Source organism: Protopterus annectens, chromosome 3.part0 (assembly GCF_019279795.1).
Source record: "Protopterus annectens isolate FY-2018-M chromosome 3.part0, PAN1.0, whole genome shotgun sequence".
Classification (NCBI taxonomy): Eukaryota; Metazoa; Chordata; order Ceratodontiformes; family Protopteridae; genus Protopterus; species Protopterus annectens.
The window spans coordinates 1,923,821,855-1,923,841,230 of NC_056731.1; the positions used below are offsets into that span (position 1 = coordinate 1,923,821,855).

Consider the following 19,376-nt stretch of genomic DNA (forward strand, 5'->3'; position numbering starts at 1 on the left):
ATCTGCTGCAGGACCTTCGGACGTCGCTCCTTCAGATGGGTCCGGAACCGCTGTGAAGGTACCGGCTTCTGAGGGAGTTTTCAGGCCTTCACATATAACTATTTCAACAAAGACAAGGGCAAAGACAAATCTCCTGTAAAACCAAGGGTTTCTTCTCAAGCTGCTTCGGATTCAGCTCCCAAGTCCCAGAAGCAATTACTACGGATGGCTGAGGATTTACTTACAGTGATTAGGGGTTCCCACCCTCCGCCTGAAAAAAGGCCTAGACAGGATTTACCTTATGATTCCTCTGATCAGGCTTCTGTGTCTTCTGTTTCTTCCTCTGACCAGGATTACTCTTTTCCTCCTTATGAGGATTCGGATGCAGAGGACTCTATTCCCTCTGCTTCTCCCCCTGAAGATTTCTCTTTTGGGGAGACCTTACATGAGATGAGAGAGCATTTTCACTGGGAAGGTCAGGATTATTCTGCCTCCAAGAAGAGCCCCAGAGAATTTCTCCTTCTCCCTTAACACAGACCTTTGGCTATTCCTCCTGTACTTGATATTGTGGATGATGCTTTTTCTGAAGCTAACCTGAATCCTGATTCCTTGCCGCCTGCTCCTTCTAAGCCTGACAGATTTTACAGAGTCCCTGATTCCCATCAATTCTTATTTAAGAACCCTTCTGCAGATCCTGAAACTATTTCTCAGGGTTCTAAAGCTGCTAAGGCCGCTTCATCTAAAAATCCTATGCCCTCTGAAAAGGATTCTCGTGCCTTGGATAGGTGGGGCAAAAAGGTATATACTTCTGCTACTCTTTCTTTTAGAGCTTTAAATTGCCAGTGTCATATGTTCAAGTGTCAGCAATTTCTTTTGTCTGTTTTAAAGCAAAGGCTTTCTACCTTTCCTACATGTGCAGAGGACAAGGAATTACAGGATGTTTTGCATGCAACTGAACAAGTTAGCAAACATAGTTTACATTGTGGTTTTGATGCCTTGGAAGCTTCCTGCAGGGCCGCAGCCTCTAGTACTGTTATCAGGAGACATGCTTGGCTTCGGGAGCAGAATTTACCTGAGCAGGTTAAGGCGAAACTGTTAGATGCCCCTGTTCAACATGATGTTTTATTTGGATCCAAGACTGAGGAGGTTATTAAAAAGATGGAGGAAAAAGCAAAATCTATGCAGACTGTCAAAGATTTTTTACAAGTTCAGCCTCCTAGATTTTCTAGAAATTGGCCCTCCAAAAATTGGTCCTTTCCCACTTCTGACAGGCCTCAAAGGGGAAGATATAGACGGTCTAGAGGCCGGGCGCAGACACAGGCCTCTTATAGGTCCAGACAGTGGACTGCGTCTTCACCTAGAAGGGGAGAAGACAGACCTCAATCACAAAGGAAGCAGACCCAATGACTCCCCCTGTTGGGCTACAGGTCCTTCTTGCCTGGAAGCTCCTCTCGGAGGAAAACAATCTCTTTTTTACCAAAATTGGACGCATATAACCCAGGACAAATGGGTTTTGGATGTGATTTTAAAAGGCTACAAATTCCACTTTCATACTCTGCCAAGGTCTTACGGTTGGCCAGATCTGCCAAAACATCAATGGTCAGAGGCCTTAAATCAGGTGGACGCTTTATTGGCCATGAGAGCCATAGAACCTGTTCCACACCCAGAGATGGGAAAGGGTTTTTATTCAAGACTATTCCTGGTCCCAAGAAAACAGAACGCATGGAGACCTATTCTGGACCTCTCAGTATTAAATACTTTTCTGGAAATTCCAAAATTCAAGATGCTTACCCTGCAACAACTTCTTCCCATGCTCTCCCAGGATGCTTGGATGGTGACATTGGACCTGAAGGAGGCCTACTTACACATTCCCATCAGACAGCAATGCAGAAAATACCTCAGATTCAAGGCAGGCTCGAGACACTTTCAATTCTCTGCACTGCCCTTTGGCTTATCTACTGCGCCCAGAGTCTTTACCAAGTGCCTGGCTCCAGTAGTTGCTTATTGCAGACTCCAAGGGATTCAAATTTACCCCTATCTGGACGATTGCCTTATCCAGGCGGACAGCAAGGATCTTTTACTTCAACATCTACAGTTGTTCAACGTCTCCTCCTACTACTGGGATTTTCAGTGAACACAAAGTCACATTTGATCCCCTCTCAACAAATAATCTTTTTGGGTGCTCTTCTAAACACAAGCTTGCAAAAGGCCTTCCTGACCCCAGAAAAGCAAGTACACCTGGCGTCAATTTTCAAAACCTTGGCTACTTTGACTCAGCTCACTGCAAGGAAATTCCTGCAGGCTTTGGGCTACATGGCTTCTTGCATCCTGTTGATTCCAAATGCAAGGCTTCATATGAGAAAACTTCAATGGTACCTAAAGAGTGTATGGTCTCAGCATTACCACAGCCTGGATACAATGATACCTCTGATTCCCTGCCTCCAAAAAGAGTTCCTTTGGTGGTCCAGGACTTGTGCTTTAAACGAAGGAAACCCCTTTCGTCTGCCTCAGCCTTTTCAGGTCATGACCACAGACGCTTCGGATTACGCTTGGGGAGCTCAATTTCTAGACAACTGCCAGCAGGGCTCTTGGTCAAAGAAACATCTTCACTGGCACATCAACCTGAAGGAAATGTTGGCAGTCCAACATGCTCTGCTAGCCTTCCAGAAACTTTTGCAACCAGGACATCTTCTGATTCGTACAGACAGTACCACAGTCATGTGGTACATAAACAAGCAGGAGGGCTCCCACTCTTACCCCCTTTGCAGACTAGCCATGAGTCTATGGGACACAGCTCTATCTCTGAATCTGCATCTTCAAGCTCAGTTCATCCCAGGAAAACAAAATCTCTTAGCAGACAGCCTAAGCAGAAATGTTTTGGATCCCCACAAATGGATGCTGGACCCCAACTTATTCAACAGGATTACAACAGTTTGGGGTTGTCCCCAGATCTGTTTGCATCCCATCTCAATCATCAGTTACCTCTATTTTGCACCAGGTCCTTCCACAAAACAGCATGGAAAGTGGATGCCCTGTCTTTCAGTTGGAGGAATCTTTCGGGTTATGTCTTCCCTCCTCTTCCTCTTCTGCCTCGGGTGCTACTGAAAATAAAACAAGACAGACCCAAGATTATCATTCTGATAGCTCCAAATTGGCCTCAACAGTTTTGGTATCCAACCTTAAGACACCTTTTCTTGGAACCTCCTTGGATTCTGTCTCTGTCTCCTTCCCTTCTGTCCCAGCACCAGGGTCAGATGCTACACTCTCAAATCAAGACTCTTTGCCTAGCAGCCTGGCTCTACAAAGGCCTTTGGTTCCTTCTGCTCTTCCCAAACAAGTTTTGGATGTCCTCTTGGAAGCTAGGCATCCTAGCACTAGAAAATCTTATGCTTCCAAGTGGAAAAGATTTTGTATTTGGATGCGGGATCGAGGTTCTGATCCTCTTCTACCTGACATTTCCTCCATTTTACTTTACCTATCTGAACTTTTGCTTAAAGGCCTCTCCTTCTCTTCCATCAAAATTCATGCTTCCCCTATCTCTGCTCATTTCAACACAGATTCCCCCCATTTTTTCTCATCTGCTGGTGAGAATTCTTGAGAGGGGCTAAGAATTTAAGACCTCCCAGAACCCCTCCGGTTCCTGCTTGGGATCTTAATTATGTTTTGGAGAAGCTTACTTTACCTCCCTTTGAGCCTGCTGCTGCTTCAGATATCAAGTTCTTATCCTGGAAAACAGCTATTTTATTAGCATTGACTTCTGCTAGAAGGGTGTCAGAGTTACAAGCTCTTGTGGCTGTGGAACCATACCTTATTTTCCACCAAGACAGAGTGGCCTTAAGGACCAATCCTACATTTATGCCTAAGGTGATTTCTAAGGTGGCTTTAAATCACACTATTCACCTTCCTACTTTCTTTCCAAATCCTCAAAACAAAGGGGAAAGGATTTTACATTCATTGGACGTACACAGACAACTACGTTTTTACCTGGACAAAACTAAAGATTTCAGAAAATCTGATCAGTTGTTTATCTCTTATGCCTCCAGTTCTCTAGGTAAGGCTATTTCAAAACAAACTATTTCCAAATGGATTACTCATGGAATACGGTTTTGTTACTCTCATTCTGGGAAACCGATTGCAGGCACTGTTAGAAGTCATTCTACTAGAGCAGCAGCCACTTCAGCAGCTTTTCTCAGAGGAGTTCCTACTAAGGACATTTTGGAAGCTGCCACTTGGAGTTCAGTGAATACTTTTTCAAAGCACTACAATCTCCCTTTGTATTCTAAGTCTAGGGCAGGTTTTGCCTCTGCTGTCTTGCAGGGTCTTCTGGCTGCCCCTTCTTCTGCATAACCTCCACCCTCCTTCACAGCTTTGGGACTCCACCCTACAGTTATGACTGCAACAGTGAAACACTAAGCGCATAGTACAGTTGTGTACACCTACCATAGATGTAGATGTTCGAATGTCTTCACTGTTGCAGTCGGGGTTTCCCTCCCACCATTCCCCTCTTATTTTCTGTTTGTTCTATCTCCTCTTCCTTTGTGGTGTATTTGTGTTTCCTTTGGGACACCTTCTGGATTTTTTGGGGAGCCTCTGACATCTGGGGTAAGAAAGGTTGGAGAAGATGGCGTCGGCTGTCAGCTTTGTACCTCTGCGCTCTGACGTCAGGGTACTTGCTGGAACAGCCGATGCCGGACCCAGACTTTGGAATTCTGGCCGACCTCGGGCTGCCTGCCGGCAGGAACACCCTACAGTTATGACTGCAACAGTGAAGACACTCGAACATCTACATTTATGGTAGGTGTACAAAACTGTACTTTCTGGGATGTCTGAAAAGAAGGGAACTATGGGGTTTAATCACTGCTGCTCTTGGAGTGGTAAATTACTCAATAGTTACCTCCATGAAGAGTGTGTGCACTGTTTGGGGTTCCGCATTTCTTGGCGAAACCCCCGTGTGATATTTGTGCTAGTTTCAGTCAGCAGACGCTGAATGAACGTCGTAACAAACTGATTTTAAAGGGACTACTTGCTTCTCCTTTTTTGGAGGCTATTTCTGCAACGGAGGTTTCATCCCCTCCTTCTTTGGACAAGAAACGTCCTTGCTCGGACCCCTCTTCACCGGCCGATGACAGAAGTAAAAGTCACAAGCACAAGGCCTATAAGTCCTCATCTGAACACCGTTCTGCCTCCTCGGTGCCGCCTACTACATCGGCTCCGAGCTTGGCTCCAGCGAAGTTTACCGAGGTCTCCTCATCAGTGCCTTCCGCGGCACCGACGACTACGGCACCTTCTGCTGCCTCGGTACCGACCAGCTTATCTGTTTCTCTCTCTGCACCAACATCGCCCATTTCTGCTCCGATATTGGTTCTGACTACCTTGGAACTGTTATTGTCATCCACCCCTATTGTAACTTCGGCTCTGAGCCCGTTCACGACTCCAACCATACCGTTGTTACCAGTTTCAGAATTGGAATCTGTGCCATTCTGTGTCACACCATGGACGAGATACTCCTCTACTGTGGACCCGTTTGCCAGGCAAGCCTGCAGCCCATTTTTGGACCAGCCTGATTCCCCCTCAGGGGCATCGGAGAGATCCACCAGGAGTCTTTCCAAATTGGATGTGGTGTGCCTTTTCAACCAGCTGCTGACCGCCAGGGGAATTTCAAATCTGCCTAGACCCTATCCCACTCCAGGCTTTGGGTCTATTTCTCTAGCACCCCCTACTTACTCTCCTTCCTTGGATCTGTCAGTTCGAAGGCTCATTTATCCAACTTTTACTAAAGGACTCCCTTTTTCGGCACCGACAACAACTCCGTCTGAGGCCCCGAGAACCCTTTGGGTGTCGGTTCCGTCGGAACCCACCCTTCCTCAATCTCATGCTTGGGGGGGGGGGGCTCCGGCTTCGGTGTCTGTTCTGACGGTTTTGTCGGTCCCGACTTCGGATCCAAGTGTGACTACCGCTCCGAGTCTGCTTGAGGTTCTGTTCCCAGGAGGGTGGACCGTCTGCAGCGGGGTGTGAACCCGGTTCTGATTTCCATTGAGGCCATCCCCAGGAGATCAAAGTACTTTCCCCTCCAGAGGATCAACCCCATTGGTCCAGAGGTTTCCCAGTGGATGCTGTGGTGGTGGCGGCAGCCACGAAAAAGGAAATTGCAGAAAAGAGTCCTGCTGTTCACCCGCCCAGCAGAGAGTCACGGGCAGTGGACAGGTTAGGGAAGCGAGTCTTTGCGTCTGTGACCTTCGCAGGTAGGTCTCTGAACTTTCTGGCACATTTTACAAGGCTCCAGAGAGATCTTATCTCTGAACTCTCCGGAATTCTCGTGGGCCAAGTATCGGATGGAGCACAAGATAAAGTTACTTCCCAACCTGCCACCCTAGAATCAATATCTAATTCATCCATGAGGTTGCTGTCGCACGCAACCAAAGGACCTGCTAGAGCAGTGGGTGCAGGTGTAGTCAAGAGACGCCACGCCTGGATGCGCATTTGCGACCTTGTGGACTCCAAGTCTTCCTTTCTAAATGCCCCTATCGAGCCATCTGCTTTGTTCGGTACTAAGGTCAAGGATACATTAGCCAGGTGCGAGCAAGACAAGAAGACCTTGTCTGCGGTTGGCCTACACTTTTCCAAGCCTCAGTGTTCCTTTTCCAGGAATCAGAAGAGTGGAAAGCTGTGGCAGAAGTCGTCTCAAGGTCCTTTCCAAGACGCACATGGTGAGGACTCATCTGGAGGCAGAGGGGGTTCCAGTAATGGAAGACGTCCCTTTCGGGGCAGAGGGGCCCCCCAGATTCCTTCTTGGGTAGACCATATCAGCGCTCCTGAGGCACCGCCCAATTGCTTTCTTCTGGAAGCAGTAAGGGTGCGTTTTTCTCTGCACCAAACTGCCTGGCTCTCCATTACGAACGATCAGTGGGTACAGAGAATCATTACCAGAGGCTACCATATTCCCCTAATAACTTATCCAAGATCTCCAGAATCCCTTCCTGATGTTCCACCCAGTCAGTGGGAGGAGGCAGCTTCCGAAATATGAAAGCTATGTTAAAAACGAGCCATCCAACAGGTCCCCCCAGATCAGTGTGGATCAGGGTTCTACTCACGATTCTTTTTGGTGTCAAAGAAAGTGGGACTGGAGGCCCATTCTGGATCTCAGCCAACTAAACAAATCGGTAGTTCAGACCAAGTTCCGCATGGTCACGATTCAATCCATCCTCCCCTTTCTGCGGGAGGGTGTGTGGATGTGCTCATTAGATCTCCGGGATGCGTATTATCATATCAAGATGGACAAGCGCACCAGGAGCCTCCTTCACTTCCGGTTGGGAGCCAATCACTACCAATTCAGAGCCCTGCCTTTTGGTCTCTAGACGGCCCCCAGTGCGTTCATGAAATGTTTTGCAGTGGTAGCAGCTCATCTGAGACTTCAGGGATTCCAAGTGTTTCCATACCTAGACGATTGGCTCCTCTCCGCCCCCACCCAGCGTCTTCTGGTCAGGGCCCTCTGCTACACACTGGCTCTAGCGAAGTCATTAGGCATCACCATACATTGGGAGAAATTAAACCTTCAACCATCAAAACAACTGGAATTCATAGGGGCAGTATTCAACACCCAGTCAAGCCTGATTTCAGTTCCTCTCCACCAGCTTCAGAGACTAAGGGCACAAGTTCAGGTGATACTCTGTCGAAGCAAGGTGTCTGCAAGGGAAATCCTCCAAGCTTTGGGATCTATGGCTGCAGCCATCCCCATAGTTCCCTTAGCCAGCCTGCACATGAGATTACTGCAGTGGCTCCCTTAGGCCCAGTGGTACCCAGTCTTCACCCCTGAGCTCACAGATCCTCATCACCGACATTTGCAAACAAGATCTCCTCTGGTGGATGAGTACAGATGAAAATCTTTAGTGTCGCCCCTTCCAGGTTCCACAGCCCAGTGCCACAGTGACCACGGATGCTTCCCTGATGGGGTGGGGGGCCACTTCCACGTGGTCCGATGTAGAGGTCAGTTTGCATGTCCGTATCCTGAAGTTGAGTGGTGCTATTGGCGTTGCAAGCTTTTCATCCGCTCCTTCCGTTCGGAACAATTGCTGTCCAGTTGGACAACATGTCCATCGTCTGGTACATAAACAAACAGGGAGGGACCAAATCTTACCCCCTGTGTCACGAAGCCATGAGAATGTGGCAATGGGCGATAGCTTCCAACTGCTTTCTGATCGCAACGCATATCCCAGTGAGCTCCATCGTGATTATGGACAGACTGAGCAGATGCATTCTTCATCCTCACGAGTGGTCTCTCAACCCGAGTGTGGCAGCTGAAATTTTTAGCTGTTGGGGCCAGCCATGCTGTGACCTTTTCACCTCCCCTTCAAACACAAAATGCAGCAGCTACTTTGCCCTCTTTCCCCCTCTTGGGGAGTCTCCGAGAGACTCTCTAATCAACAATTGGCCCACGGGTCTCCTTTATGCTTACCCTTCAATTCCTGTGATTCCCCTTGTTCTACGGAAAGCTATTCTGTTGAGAAGCAAAGTGATCCTTATTGCCCCGTTCTGGCCTTGTCAAGTGTGATTTCCCTTCCTTCGAACTCATCTGCTACAACCTCCTTGGATCCCAGACATTCATCAGGACCTCATATCTCACCCACAAGAGCTGACTCCCCCGAATCTGTCCATTCTCTAATTGACTGCTTGGTTTCTCTACTTCTGTTAGTTGCCAGGCAGGAAACCCTCTCTTCACCCATCCGTGATGATATTTTGGCCTCTCATAAACCATACACCAGGAAACTTTACAGGGATAAATGGAAAAGATTCTCTATTTGGTCCCATAATCAGAAGCTAGACCTGTTCTCAGCCCCCGTAGCCACTATTCTTCATTATATGGCTGAACTGATCGACAAAGGGGCCTCAGCTTCCACCATTCGAGTCTATCTAGCAGCTGTTTCCAACTTCCATAACGGGTCTGAAGGAGTGCCACTTATCTCCTCTCGCCTTTGCAAGATCTTCCTGAAGGGTATTTTTCACAGCAGGCCTCCCATCAGACAGCCGGTGGAGACATGGAATCTGTCCTGGGTTCTGCAGTCTCTCTCTCAGTTTGAGCCAGCTGTGACATGTGATCTAAAATTCCTGTCATGGAAATCCTTATTCCTGGTGGCTATAACTTCAGCCAGAAGAATTTCTGAATTACAAGCATTATGTATCAAGAGCCATTATCTGATCTTTCATAAGGACAGAGTATCACTTCGTACTAACCCATCCTTTCTCCCCAAAGTGGTTTCTGATTTTTCGATTAACCAGTCCACTGAGCTCTCTGTGTTTTTCCCAAATTACTCTAACAAGGGCGAATACTGCTTACATTCCTTGGATGTTCATAGACAATTACATTTCTATCTGGACAGAACTAAATCCTTTCGCAAGTCAGACCAGCTTTTCATTTCCTTTGCGGGACCTAGAATGGGAGGTGCAGTATCGAAAGTTACTTTGTCTAAGTGGCTCAGCATTGCCTTCACATATTCACTTACGGAGGGATCAAAGCCTGGCCAAATCAAAGCTCACTCAACTAGGGCTATTACAGCATCTGTTGCCTTCCACTCTAGGGCCTCCATGGATGACATTTATGCAGCTGCCATTTGGGCTAAGCCCCATACCTTTATCAAGCATTACAAATTGGATCTGATCTCCAGGGGGAAGAGCAGCCTTTGGCTCAATGGTTCCAAGGAATGTTGTTCCATAAGGGCTACCCAGGTTCTCCAAGTAGCTGGGGACTCTGTCCCCTCAGTGATGAATAGGAAGAAGATTAACAACTTCAGATAAAGAAGTTATGTCTTACCATAACGTTTCAGATGAGTTGTTGATCTTCTTCCAGTCATCACACCCTCCCACCGATCCCCTCCTAAGGTTCCTGGTGGATCTTCTGGGTCTTTGTGGTGTATTAGGGTTTCTGTGCAGAGATGGCCTCTGACTTATTCCTTTTCTATATGTTGCATGCAAACTTGATCTGCGGTAACTGAGCAAAGGACATTGTGGGTAGCAGCTTAGCTCGAGAGTTTTTAGTGCACGCAAGCTTGGTATAAGGCCGACTCTGTTCCAAGGGCTCAGAACCGAACCCATCAGTGATGACTGGAAGATCAACAACTCAGACAGAACTTTATGGTAAGACATAACTTCTTTTTTCTGGTTGATGTCTATAAAGTTTACTCCAAACAGCCTAAAAGCATCCATTTAAGCTTCAGAATATATTCTGTTGGAGAGAAACTGGTATAGTGAGTGATGCTTGGTGTAGCCAAACAGTTTACAGTGTTCATAACTGAAAGGCTAGAGTTTATGATTGGCGTTTGTAAAAACATTTTAAAGGGTGTGTGGTAGCCTGATGGGCATCTTATTCCATGCGTTTCATATCATCTCACCCTTTATGACTTTGAGACATACTTGCAGCAGTTTGTTGAGGGAAACTCCTGCAGATGTTAGACCACTGGAACAGCTTAGGCTTTGCATTCTGGCTCCTTATGACAGCATCTTTCACTAATGTAATTCAGGTTAGGTTGCATGTCATAACTGCTTGCAGGACAATGCTATCACTTTGAATCTCTTGTTTTCTGAATGTTTTACAAATTCATACAGTGGTAAGCTGCCGTTCTGAAGTTTGAAGCTGTTGTACATCTTTTGTTGGGTGCTTTTTAATAGGCAGAAAGCATCATCACTGTTATGTTAGCATACCTTGGTTTAGTTGTTTGTATTGCTAAAGTGTTTGAGAAATAATACTTTAAAAAAACTATGAAAACTTGCCGTAGTCACTCGCTGCCTCCATTTTGAATCTTCCTGCAGTCTAATGCAGCCTTGTCAAATTCAGAAGTATATTTCCATGGTACTTACTGGCCTAAATGGCTGCTACAGTAAACTTGCAGTTCATGGACCCCATATCCACATCTGTGTGTGTTGGGGATAAGTAAAATTCTGCAGACATGTTAATCCAGGTCAGGCTGTGGCAATCCTTTCTTATTATTTAGGAAGAAGTTTAATTATCTACCCAAAGAAGTTAAGTGACAGTCACTGTGTCTCATAGTGTTTTCTGAAGGCATTGCCCAGTTGTTTAACAAACTTGTTCCTGGACGTCCTTGGAATTCATGGCTATTGTGTTTTCAGGCCACCTTAAAATTTAGAGACAGACACTGACTTCTGTTGCCTTGCATGCAGAAGTGTTGAGTGGACACCTCCATAAAATATAGTAAATGAGGGGGTACAATTCTTCACAGGAAGTGGTATGCTTGGCTGCAACGCTGATTAGGAATTGTTCTTTAATCCTGCTTAGTTTTGTGATTTGGAATTCTGCATTCAGGGTGGTGCTTATGAGATTCTATGGTTTCATATTTTGGCACAACCCCAACATTTATTTAGAGAACATCTACTGCAGCAGTGATAATTAAGACATCTACTGTTATGGCAAGTTTACTTACACAACTGTATTTTTCATCTATGCATGCCACTTTATCATTCAATGCCAGGCTTCTTTTTTGCAAGTAAGGAAAGAGTAAACTAGCCAAAGATGAGAAAGACCAGTACAGAAAAAAATATGGTAAGCAGATGGAAAGGGGAGAGCGGGTGGGGCAGATCCAGGCCTCTGACAGGCAGCAGCAATAATTACATTGGAAATCCCCCTCCCTACAGACCCTCACCCCAACCTCTGCCTTCCTCAATGCCAGGATAGCAGCCAGGATCTCTGTATGCCTCCCAGTTTGGGAGTCCATTGGAAACAACAGATGGATACTAATGATTATGAAACAATTAATAGAAGTGGCACTAGGAAGAAAAACAAAGATGTCTGAGATCCCCCCAGTACCATGAGACCAAGAACATCTGATTCTGCCTATTCTTTTAGAGCTCAGAGGAAAAAGAGTCATATAAAGATTCCTGTCCAAGAGGAAAAGAAAAGGTTTTTCTCCATTCTTTTTTCTAGCTCTTACAAAAGATGGCACTTGGAGGCCCCTACTCAACCTGTAAAAATGAAATACCTATTTGACATTACTCAAATAATTTAAGATACTGAAATTTCAAAACCTACTTCTCTTCCTGTTTCCAGAAGAAGTGTTAATCACACTAAATGTAAATTATGCTTACCTCCAAGTCCCCCTCCATCAAGACCTCCAATTCCCTGCAGGGAGCTGTCATCATCATTTTACTTCCTTGCCATGTAGTTTAGCCATTTTAACCAGGATCTTTATAAAATGCCTGACTCCAGCTCCAGCTTTTGCCTTTTTTGGAACCAAAGGCATCATTGTTTTCCTTTACGTGGGCAACAGCCCCTTTTAGGCAGACTCTCAGTAGGATGCGAGCTGAACCTTGGACATGAATATGGATCTCTTCCACAAACTAGGGTTCACATTAACCTACTGAAATCACGAATTTTGCATTCCCAAAGAGTTATCTTTCTTTGTTCCTTGATAAACACCAGCATACAAAGAGCATTCCTGCAGTAGACAGAATGCAGAAGCTTCCAGCTTAAATTAATACCTGTCAGGACAGATACAAACTACAGTGAGATAATTCCTCAGAGCATTGGAATTCACTGATGATATCACACAATAGATTTATATATGTTAAAACTTAATTTGTATCAAAGGGTCTTTGTAGACCCAACATATGCAGTCAGTGGAAAAATAAATTCCAGTAGTCATAGAACTGGATTGGTAGGCCAAATGGAGCAGACTATAGATAGAGCTCCCTTTCTTCCAGGAAGCTCACAATCGGGTCATAACAGCTGCTTCATTCGTAGCTTGGGGAGCCTTCATTCAAAATCTTAAGAGTCAAGGAGTGTGAGATGCCTCCCAAAGGGGAGAAAACATGAATTGAAAGGCGAAGGTGACCTTGATTTTAATGGTTGAAAGCTTTCAACTAGGTTTGGAAAGAGGATGCACTACCCTTCAGGAAGAGATGGACAACACTATAAGTGATGTTGAATGCCAGAAGTTGTGCTTTTGGGGGATGTAAGGTTAGCCATAACTGCTTGGGATCTGGCGCTGCAGCACAAAATGACTCTCAAGGCAGTGTGTACGTACCATCTCAAGACAATACTTGGCAAATTAATTGACACAATCTCAAGTAGACATGTATTATACAGGGATGTTTTGCTGCATCTAATGCATAGGTGTGGTGTACCTCAGATAGATCCATTTGCAACACTGAGCAACAAGCAGCTGAAGCAGTTTTGCGGAAGAGCTCCTTATATGGAGACTTGGGCAACAGATGTGTTCTTTGCTGTCTAGATGAGGCTATTTGTGTATGTTTTTCTCTCCAGTCCCCATGCTTCCCAGGGTGATCCAGAAAATGAGAGAGAAATGGACAACATGATACTCATAGCACCCTTCTGGACCCGACAGCTGTAATTCTCTCTAATCATGGAAGTGTTGTGAGGGGACCTTCTCACAGAATACCATGAGTCCCTGTTGTACCACACCCTGACAATGCTTCACCTGACTGCCTAGATGATTTCATCCTGATGCCATTCAGGCACCATTATTCAAAGCATGTCCTAAACATCGTTAAGAATGCTGGGAAACCAGCCACATGGAAATCCTGTCTATCTGAACATAACCCACAGGCAATATCTTTGTCAATGATACTTGTCTGGGCCATTAGTATAGATGGGTAAAGCCCTGACTATGGCCCAGGCCACACCTGAGTTTGATTAGTGACTTGGGTGCTTAACACAGCCAGGGAATATGGGTGTTTGCCCATAATTTGTGGGCACATGCTTGAGACACGTTTGTACGATGGATTTCCTGGTAGACATTGAGGAAAAAGCCACACATTGTTGCCTGTGGGTGTGTAGTGCAGTCATGCTGATGTTATCCCCTTCCAGAAGAAAATGACTGCTTGTTGATCAAACCCTTTGCACATCCCAGCTTCACTGTGTTACTGGATGACGCAGGGGGGGTAGGTAGTAGGAGAAAAGTGCCTCTAGTCAACAGTATGACAATACCCTTGGAGCTTTGATCTCCTCATAAGACCTTAACATGGATCTGAGTTAGTCTTGTAGACCCCAGTGGCATAAGAGAGGCTGTGAGAGTAATTGATTGTCAGCTTCAGGGAGCCAAAAGCAAAAAAAAAAATGCCCAAGACAGCAATGAACTGTTTTCTTTAGGCTTGGCTTATGCAAATAAAATTTCACCTTTTGGTCACTTAAGCTTGCTTGCCATGGGATCCACCCTTAGCAAACTTCAGACCAGTGAAACCGTTACTGAAAGGTGATGTCCTTCAAGGATGCATCTGCAGTCATCACATATGGGTTGTCCTGCCTCAGACAGCCCCTCGGTCAGCCGGATTCCAAAGTCTGGGTCCGGCGTCAGCTGGTGTCGCCCCTTCCCCGACGTCACAGCACCTGGGGTATAAAGGCGTCAGCCGACGCCATCTTCCCCAGTCTTTCTTGCCACGTGGTGCCCGAAGCAGAAGCAGTTCGCAAGTGCCGGTCGGCCAGCTCCTGTAAATTCGCTATCCGAAGACTTCAAAAGCTAAGTACCCCGTTGGGGACCCTTTCTTGCCTCAGCCGATGTCAGAAAAAGTTAATTGTTTAACTTGTGAGGAAACAAATACCTCATAAGGATTTCCACCCTTATTGCCTTCCCTGCTTAGGCCCAGACCACGACGTCTCGGTCTGTTCAGCCTGCGCTTCCTTCAACCGACGCACTCTTAGACGTCGGTCGGAGTTCGCAGAAGAGTTTTTTGGGGATAGTTTTGCTTACAAAATGCCGTCGGAAACCCCGACATCACATTTAATTAAGAAACGGAAAGACAAGGACCAACACACGCGGGCCGTGGTTTCGGCTGAAACCGCGGCTAGGCCTACCGCGAGTGTCTCTGTTTCGGCTGATACCGAGTCCTTGGAACTTCCGAACCCTGAAATAATACAACCGACAGCCTGGGCCCCGGAGGTTCCTACCGAGTCGGTTACAGAATTGCCTTCCGAAACTGGTGTACTGGAATCTTCCGACACCATACCTTTACACAATGCTACACCAGCACGTGGTGCAGCCAGGCCTCCTGCTTGCATGTCTATTAAGGCCTTCACCAGGGCTAAAGCTGCAAAACACACTAAAGCCATGCCTCCCAGAGTTATTTCTCAGGGACCTTCTTCTAGTTCACAGATTCTAACTTTAGCAGAGGACCTTATCTCCTTGATTAGGGGCTCTCAGCCTCATCTGGACAGGGGCTCCCAACCCCCTCTAGACAAAAGGCCCAGGATGGATCCTCCTGATCCCCTTTCCTCAGAGGAGGCCTCTGTTGGCTCTGATCACTCAGACTACCAGGAGGAGGCTTATTCGGCCTACGAGGATTCGGATGCAGAGGAATCTATTCCCTCGGCCTCCCCTCCTGAAGAGCTTTCCTTTGGGAGCCCCTTCACACTATGAGAGAGCATTTCAAATGGCAGGGCCAGGAATATTCTGATTCCAGGAAAAGATTAAGAACTTTTCTTCATTTACCTCAGCATAGACCTTTGGCTATTCCTCCTGTTTTAAATGTGATTGATGATGTATATTCTGACTCTAGTATGACCCCTGACACTCTGCCTCCGGCCCCTGTTAAGCCCGATAGGTATTACAGGGTTCCAGAGACACATAATTTTCTTTATAAGGCCCACTCTGCTGACCCTGAAACCATTTCACAGGGCCCTAAAGGGGTTGCAGCTGTTACTACTAAGAACCCACTCCCCTCTGCAAAGGAGTCCAGGGCATTAGAGAGATGGGGTAAAAAAGTGTATACTTCTGCCACTCTTGCTATGAGGGCATTAAATTGTCAATTTCACATGATACAGTATCAAGAGTCACAGCAATAGGGCAACACACAGGAATACCACAGAAGTCACAGGAAAATAAAATTGAATTAAATTGAATTTAATGAAGCGCTTTTCGTCTGTGGTATACACAGACTTCCTCAGACAAAAAGTATTACAAACTACATTAACTGAACAGCAGCTTAAATATACAGCAGTACTAAATCAAGAGATCAGTTAACCAATCAGGCACACTTTAAACCATAAATAAATTTAAAGTTAAAACGCAAGCTCACAGGACTTGAGTTCAATCACTCACATTATATTAAAATTAAAATTAAACTAAACATTCATAAAATCAGCCGGTTATTAGCCTATCAACTAAATAGGCTTTTAACACTGAGGCAATAGCCTATTTAGATGTATGGTTGGTGAAAAATGACACCTTGAATAAATATGTGGCCAGTATATATAGAAAGCCTACCTACTCTAATTCCTTTCTTCATTTTAGTAGCTGCCATCCTAGCTACCAAAAAAGGTCTGTGGCTAAGGGTCAGCTCGTACGAGCAGCCCGGATGGTGAGCCTGGATGATGATTTTCTTAGGGAATGTGACCTTCTTAAGAATATGTTCCTTCATAGAGGCTACCCGCTTAACTTACTAGATAACTTAGTCAAAGAGGTGATTAATAAAAGATCTAGTGGGTTTTACAAACCTATACTGAACATCAGTTCTGCCGGGTTGGCCGAGTCTAGGTTAGAATGTATAGGTGGAACTACTCCTACACACATTAATAACACTAGATTAATTCTCACTTACTGTCCAAGTAGTAGGTTTATTATGGACATCATTATTAAGAACTGGAACTTGTTCCGTTCAAACCTTGTAATTTTGAACAAACTGGGAGTTAAACCTGAGGTTTCATGTAGAAGGGGTAAAAATATGAAAATGTTGTTGGAACAACCTGAGCGGCAAAGTACACGTACTCCTGGGATGTTTAAATGCCAAAACTGTAATCAATGTCGCTACATTCTTGAATCAAATCGATTTGAGATTGATAATATTAGATACAATATTAAATGTAGATGCACTTGTAACTCTAAAATGGTGGTCTATGTGGCATTATGCCAAAAATGCACAGGTTTTTATGTAGGTAAAACCGAGCGTAGATTTAAAGATCGGATCTACGAACATCAATATGCAATTAACAAAGCGAAAGATGAAAATGCCCTTGCTAAACACATCATCCAGCATAAAGACCACCATTTTAAGTTTATGGTTATAGAACAGATGCATGACACTATCAGAGGAGCCCCTGTTCACTTATTATTAGAGGCATCTGAATTGCGTTGGCAAATTAGATTAAATGCATATGCTTTACCAGGTCTCAATGAAGGCTGCTCTATCAGCAGCCTTCTTAAACTTAAGAACCTGGTTAGATAGTCTTTTTGCCTTTATGAGCATGTAACTCACTCTAACTGTTTTGTGATTTGTACTTGTTTACTATGTAGTGGCTAGTGCCTATTTAGTTGATAGGCTAATAACCGGCTGATTTTATGAATGTTTAGTTTAATTTTAATTTTAATATAATGTGAGTGATTGAACTCAAGTCCTGTGAGCTTGCGTTTTAACTTTAAATTTATTTATGGTTTAAAGTGTGCCTGATTGGTTAATTGATCTCTTGATTTAGTACTGCTGTATATTTAAGCTGCTGTTCAGTTAATGTAGTTTGTAATACTTTTTGTCTGAGGAAGTCTGTGTATACCACAGACGAAAAGCGCTTCATTAAATTCAATTTAATTCAATTTTATTTTCCTGTGACTTCTGTGGTATTCCTGTGTGTTGCCCTATTGCTGTGAATCCTGATATTATTTCCTGGTTTGTGCTGCTTAGAATTTGACAGTATCAAGAGTATTTGTTAGAAGAAATGCATAAGAAATTGTCTTCTTCTGAACCCCTTGACCGTAAATCCCTTCAGGATCTGGTACATAACTCCCAGCAGGTTAGCAACCACTTCTTGCAGTGTCGTTATGATGCATTGGAAGCTTCATGTAGGTCAGCAATGACAGGTGTTGTCATACGCAGGCATGCTTGGCTGAAGGAACAATCTGCCTGAACATGTTAAAGCTAAGCCTTTGGATGCTCCACTGGAAAAGCAAAAGTTATTTGGTTCCACTGCTCAAGATGTCCTAAAGAAATTTGAGGAGAAGGCAAAATCCGTACAAACAGTTAAGGATTTTCTTCAAGTCCAACCGCCTAGATTCAGCAGAAACTGGCCTTCCAAGAATTGGCCCTTTCCGGACACAGAAAGATTTCAAAGGGGCCGGAACAGGCGTGCCAGAGGTAGAGGGCAAGCTAGGGGCTCCTACAGGGGCCGTCAATGGCAACCTCCAATCCAGACAGAGGCAGTTCAGGACCTGCAACTGCTGCACAAGGACAAACTCAATGACTTTGCTTTGACTCCGCCAACCAGGGCTCAATTAGAAGCACCTTTGGGCGGAAAGCTTTCTTTATTCTCGAGCAATTGACACAACATTACAAGAGACAAATGGACACTCCAAATAATAGACAACGGATACAGGTTCCATTTCCACACATTGCCAAAAAGAAAAGGCATGCCAGGTCTGCCACCAAATCAAAGGGCAGAGGCTTTGAAACAAATCTCAAACTTACTACAAATGGTAGCCATAGAAAAAGTTCGTATTTCAGAACAAGGCCAAGGATTTTACTCCAGGATTTTCCTTGTTCCAAGAAAAGAGCATCAATGGAGACCAATTCTCGACTTGTCTGTACTGAATACTTATCTCATTGTGCCAAAATTCAAAATGCTGACTCTACAGCAACTCCTTCCCATGCGGGGCAAGGGGACTTGGCTGGTTATTCTAGACCTCAAGGAGGCATACCTGCATGTCCCTATCAGACAAAGTTGCAGAAGATACCTCAGATTTCTTGCAGGGTCAGAGCATTATCAATTCTCAGCATTGCCCTTTGGCTTATCTACTGCGCCCAGAGTATTTGCGAAATGCCTGGCATCAGTAATAGCACACTGCAGACTCCAGGGGATTCAAATCTACCCATATCTTGACGACTGCCTTATACAAGCGGACAACCAACAAACTTTGATAAAGGACTTAAATTATGCCATCAATCTTCTACAGGCCCTGGGATATACAGTCAATATGCACAAATCAAGACTTGTTCCATCCCAAAGAATAACCTTTCTGGGTGCAGATCTAGATACAACCACCCAAATGGCTTATCACACAGAAGAAAAACAAAGTCAACTACCGGATTACTTCAAGAATCTGACAAAACAAACCCAGCTGACTGCAAGGAAAATCCTGCAGGCCCTGGGTTACATGGCATCCTGTATTCTTTTGATTCCACAAGCAAGGCTACATATGAGAAAGCTCCAGTGGTACCTAAGGAGTTTATGGACTCAGCACAGTCACAGTTTGGAAACTTTAATCCCTCTCATTCCATGCCTTCACAAGGAATTTCTGTGGTGGGCTCAGGTCAGCCAGTCCAACAGAGGGTTGCCCTTCACAAAGCCAAAAACCTCCCAAACTATTACAACAGACGCTTCAGACCTAGGTTGGGGAGCACACATGGAGGGCAGAGGTATCCAAGGACAGTGGTCACGAAAGGAGCTACGCATG

At 45.1% G+C, this 19,376-nt stretch overlaps 1 protein-coding gene and 1 non-coding gene across 2 annotated transcripts in view; both read left to right on the plus strand.

Annotated features, from left to right (window-relative positions):
• Positions 1 to 19,376, plus strand: part of TBRG4 (transforming growth factor beta regulator 4) — a 1,565,288-nt gene that overhangs the window by 592,265 nt on the left and 953,647 nt on the right. The gene's annotated exons all lie outside the window — the stretch shown is intronic.
• Positions 10,785 to 10,920, plus strand: LOC122797491. The gene has a single exon (XR_006364168.1). It is a non-coding gene; the product is annotated as a small nucleolar RNA SNORA5 (small nucleolar RNA).